Genomic DNA, 6,268 nt, shown 5'->3' with positions numbered 1-6,268 from the left:
TTTTTATTTTAATTTCTTTACCATTTTTTTTTGTTAAACCCACAAACTAAACAGGTATGGAAGCTATAATTGTAAATACGATCGAATCTATGGAAGCATTGGTTTATACATTCCTATTAGTCTCGACTCTAGGGATGATTTTTTTTCGCCATCTTTTTTTTATTAGTTGATAAAGTTTAGACGAAGTTGCAGGATAATAATCATCATTATATTGAATACGAGATATTCTCGTCTTATTTAGCTCCCAATCATTCCTTTCTATTTGCCTTTTTATTAGCCATTTGTTTATTTACTTCCAAGTATAGCCCCTGCTCCTTTGTATTTATTTTCGTTTCCTTTTCTTTGTTATCATTGAGAAATATTGCAATCAATGAAAAGGGCTCATACCATTGAAATTATGATGGTATCAGAGCGGTTGTAACACAATTCTTAACCTAATCATCGCCACCCTCATCAAGAATGGCCGGCAATAAAGAAGCAGAAAACAGTACGAATAACGATGGCGCTGTGGATGCGAGTTCACCCCTCTACGTCCATCCGTCCGATTATCCAAAGCAGATACACGTCAACGACAATCTTACCGACAACAATTATGTTGATTGGTCACAGGAAATGCTTAATTTCCTTTTCGCCAAGAATAAAGTCGGACTCGTTGATGGCACTATAAAGAAACCAGACAAAGCATCTCCCACCTACATGGCATGGATGCGTGCAGATGCTATGGTAAAGGGATGGTTGACGACCGCAATGGAAAAAGACATCCGAAACAGCGTGAAATACGCTCATATCAGTTCCAATGATGAGCCGAGAAATTTTAACCAAGCCGTGCAGGATGAAAAATGGAAGGAGGCCATGGTAAAAGAGATTTGGAACCTCGAAGGAAATGGGACGTGGACTCTTGAAAATCTACCCGAAGGAAAACGTTCCATTGACTCGAAATGGGTTTACAAAATCAAATATAAGCCAAATGGAGAAGTCGAGCGATACAAGGCACGTCTCGTTGCTAAAGGCTTTACGCAAATGGAAGGAGTAGACTACCATGACACTTTTGCACCGGTTGCCAAGATAGTCACGGTAAGGACACTCCTTGTTGTTGCCGTAAAAAGGAATTGGACGATTCACCAACTCGACGTCAATAACGCATTTCTACATGGAGACCGGCATGAAGAAGTATATATGAAAATCCCACAGGGGTTCTCCAAAGAGGGTGAGACGAAAGTATGTAGGCTGAGGAAATCCCTCTACGGTTTGAAGCAAGCCTCCCGTAATTGGTACCACAAGTTCACGACTTTTCTCCTCGGTCTTGGTTTCAAGCAATCCAAAGCAGATCACTCTTTATTTATTTATAAACAAAAAGACGTATTTGTGGCAGCGCTTATCTATGTGGATGACGTAATTATAGTTGGCAATGATCCTTCCAAGATCCATGATACTAAAGAAAACCTCCACAAGCAATTTAGCATTAAGGATTTGGGAAGCTTGAAGTATTTCCTTGGAGTTGAAGTGGCACGCACTTCCGAAGGTCAAGTTCTAAGTCAAAGAAAATACACCTTGGATATCTTGGAAGATTGTGGCCTACAAGGGTGCAGACTGAGCTCTTTTCCAATAGAGCAAAACCTAAAACTAGACAAAGATAGTCAAGCACCCAAAGTTGATGCAAGCCAATACAGACGTATAGTGGGCAGACTTCTCTACCTACAGGCCACTAGACCGGACATTGCTTACTCTGTTAATGTCTTGAGTCAGTTTGTTGTTGATCCAAGACAAAACCATCTTGATGCGGTACATAGGGTTTTGCGATACCTAAAGGGTACACCAAGATAAGGGGTGCTTCTTCCTCGAGAAGGAGGTTGTGCTCTCACCGCCTATAGCGGCTCTGACTGGCTTGGATGCCCCTTTACCAGAAAGTCACAAACGGGATACCTTGTTTTACTTGGAGGGGCACCAATCTCCTGGAAAACCAAGAAACAATCTGTAGTTTCACGCTCTTCCGCTGAAGCAGAATACCGATCAATGGCTTCCGCTGTTAGTGAAGTTTTGTTGCTAAGATGGATTCTGAGTGAACTAGACATTACTTCAAACGGACCGACCCCCTTGTTTTGTGATAACCAAGCAGCCAGACATATCGCCAACAATCCTGTCTTTCATGAAAGAACTAAACACGTGGAAATGGATTGCTACTTCGTTCGTGAAAGAGTTGACTCAAGAGAAATTCAACCAAAGCCCATTGACACTAAAATGCAGATTGCAGACCTCCTCACCAAGGGACTAGGAACACAACAACTCAAATTTTTACTCGGCAAGTTGGGCATGAAAGACTTACACGCTCCAACTTGAGGGGGAATATTGAATACGAGATATTCTCGTCTTATTTAGCTCCCAATCATTCCTTTCTATTTGCCTTTTTATTAGCCATACAAGTTTACAGGAGATCTCACAACTTAAATACAAATTAAATTGATAGCGCTTCGAGTGAATGGTAACAAATCCACCGTATGTCAACTCCGTATTTTTTGATTTGAGGTTTACACTATCGTCTTTGAATAAGAGATCACTATTTGCAAATATTCTATCGAATTTGATACATATCAGCAATCATTTTTTGTGATTGTTACTTTGTAAGGATCATCATATAGGTAAAGGATCCTGTAAAAAGTGCTCAAAGTGCTCAAAGTGTGAGAAGTGTATTATAACACTATATATAATACTGTATAACACCATATAAACATCGTATAACAGTATGTAACACCATATAATACCATATAACACTATGTAACACTATATATCATTATATAACAAATATAACACTATAGGTTGTCTGATAGCATGTCAATGATAGATGTATAGTGTTATATTTGTTATATAATTATATATAGTGTTACATAGTGTTATATGGTACTATATGGTGTTACATATTATTATACGGTGTTTATATGTTGTTGTATAGTATTATATATAGTGTTATAATCAATGTCGTAGAAGGCGCTAGGCGTTAGTCGGGCGGTGAAGTACCGCCTAGGGATTAATCGAGATTAATCGGAATGGGATTTTTATATGTATTTTTTCAAAATTATATATATATATACCCAACAATATAAAAATAATACTTCAAAATTCACATACATACTTTAAGTTTCAAATAGTATGGTTCGATTTTGACCGATTTTGACCAATTTTGACCGCCTAGGACCGATTTTGACCGATTAATATAGTCCGATTAATCCGATTTTTGACCGCCTAGGGACCGCCCTTGACCGATTTTGAACATGGCTGATTAATTGACCGACTAGCTCAAAATTAGGCAGTAAGTGGCCGCCTAGCGCCTAGGCCGATTTCTGCAACACTAGTTATAATACACTTCTCACACTTCTCACACTTTAAGCACTTTTTACACTATCCTTACCCTTATCATATATATGCTCTTTATTAATCTTAGGTTATCCTTACCCTCATCATATATATGCTCTTTATTAATCTTAGGTAGTCATAAGTTTTACAAGTTTTTCATATTCTCATAGGGGTCTCCTTGCACTAATACATAATTTTTTTTTATTATCTTTTATGAACAACCGAAGTGATTTATAAAAAAGGCATGACAAGGAGCGAGGCTCAAAGGAAAAAGTTTACCTCAAGAGCAGAGGATTTTTCAGCCACTCATCCTAAGCAAACTTACATTTACAATTTCTATTAGAGTACCAAATAAATGAATTATAAATAATTAAATAAATAATTTATCTGCTTCGAATCTCTTTCGGCTGATAGAGCAACATATTCCTAAATCTCAATAGCCCAGCACATGGGAGGCTTTGATGGCGTGCGAGGAGGACCTCTGCACAAGACCCGCGATTTTGAGGGACATACAATTTAAAAAAATTCGATACGTATATGTTATTTTTTGAAACAATAAACACATACCACTTCCAATATAGGCTTATTTACAAATTATTTTTTATGGTTTAGAACTTAGCTCACTTGAAATTAGGTTTATTGAGCCCAATGCTAATTTAATTTTTTTTTAAATGATAACAAAACATATTGGAAGGACACATTTTTTCAATCTCGAACATTATACGTGAATTTTCAGAGACGCCTCTAGCCCAACACATCATGAAACAAACAAACAAACACAATCAATCTTTTCCGTTTAGTCAAGATCAACAAGGTGTCTAGCATGTCCACGATAGTTTTTGGTCGTACCATTATCAAAAAATCCACATCAAGCAAAAGCCAGACATGCAACAAGTTTCCAAATCTTTGTGGCAATAGAACAATCTCTAAACGAATTATTTTATTATTATTATTATTATTATTATTATTATTATTATTATTATTATTATTATTATTATTATTATATTACTAGCTTTGATAGAAGGATTCGATTAAAGTATTCGATTGAATAAAGTAGCTTGATAAAAGACGGTTTGTCCTTTTGTACATTGTATTATTTCCTCATGCGTGTCAATTAAATAATTGGTTTGACTAATTAAAGTCAATACAAGTCTTCTTAATTATTTTAATTACCCTTTTTCTCAACAAACTCAAGAATATTTTGATTAGCTTAAACTAATGCATGCATGATTCATGAAGCTAATTAACAATTAATTAAGTTTCTCACACTGAATAGCATAGTTAATAAATGGGAATTTGATCGTAGTAGCCTTTGGTTGATTAGGAAAGACGTGTGTTTCATACATACATAACATTACTAACTTTTTAATTAAAACAAATTAAAAAGAAAAAAAATTGGGATGACAAAGCGTGTTAGACATGACATGTTAAGACACAAACATGATAAGACACGAACAAGAAACATGTAAATACGAATACGACACGAAATCTTATCATGTTAGTTTTTTTAAACACAAGCCTTATAATAAATAGGTTACATGAACACGACCTGTTATGACATGAAAAAACTTACCAACACATTATATGACCTATTAAGTCATGAACACAACTTGTTAAGACACGAATATGCTCTAAAGGGGTGAAGTGTGGAGTCAACCATGGAGACGTGGAGAGAGAGAGAGAGAGAGAGAGAGAGAGAGAGAGCTAGCTAAGGTGTTTAATGTTTCAAAATTAGGGTTATGTTTTTCCTTTGTTCAGCCACTCATCCCATCCCATCCCACTTCCTATTTTTTTAATAAAAATTATCGACATGTCCTAACATAAAGCATCGTTCATACCAAGATTAAGATGAAAGATAACATCCCTTTTGAAATCCAAGATGAAATCATGAAAAGCTTCTTGTGAGGACGTTGATTTAGTTCCGATAGGCCATGGCCGACCTCCTTTAGTATCTCATCTCTGATCTCCTCCCTCTCTTTATGCTTCTCTCTCTAAAACTCTTTCTCTATCTATCTGTGCTCTATCTGTGTGTGATGTATGTGTACGTATGAAGACTAAGGAAGAAAAGGACAGAATATGAGTGAGGAACAAAACTGGCATTTGTGAAAGTTGGACTGCTTTTGTCGGCGGGAAAACCCCACCGACCTTTGTCTCTAAGATTATATAAATGTGTTTAACATATCATACTTTTAATAAACGATTCTCATTAATGTCATATGACAACACCTCCAATTTAAAATTTTAACAATATGCTCATATGTATATATGACTAAGATACATGTCATAATTACTTTTTTCAATTAAATATCGTAAATATATGATAATTATGCCATATCTAACCGTAGTTAAAACCACTTCAATTAATACTTTTTAAACTCGTTCATCTAATTAAGGGATTTTATTTGTCTTTCCAAATTATTTTGCGTGTTTGTAAATTTTAAACAACACTTTGATTTATTCAAGACAGTTCTATTCTCTGAACTTGGCTTCCCGTACAACTGGAAGACGAAACCTTTCTTAATTTAAACAGACCAAACCAACTAGTTATCACTATCAATTAAGAAAAAAAAAAAAAAACGTAAAAGTGATAACTAGTTGGTTCGGTCATGGCCAAAGAAACAAATCTAACCTCAATGTTTTGAATTTTTTATTTACTTTTAGATAAAATCACGACTTGAAATAAAGTTCTATGGTTTGCTACCTTCATTACCCATCAAATTGTTGTAAGTTGTTGTATGAATAAAAATAATTTAGTTGTGTATTGTTATATAAATTTTAATTTAAAAATAGTGTACACATTATTAACTTATATAAATTGGTGTATACATTATTAAGTTATAGAATTTATATAAATTTGTGTATAATACACGGGCCTGTCTATAACCTAGTATTTTTGTAGACTTATATTATGTAATTAACA

This window comes from Helianthus annuus, chromosome 4 (genome assembly GCF_002127325.2).
Source record: "Helianthus annuus cultivar XRQ/B chromosome 4, HanXRQr2.0-SUNRISE, whole genome shotgun sequence".
Taxonomy (NCBI): Eukaryota; Viridiplantae; Streptophyta; class Magnoliopsida; order Asterales; family Asteraceae; genus Helianthus; species Helianthus annuus.
This window is presented reverse-complemented; position numbering follows the sequence as displayed.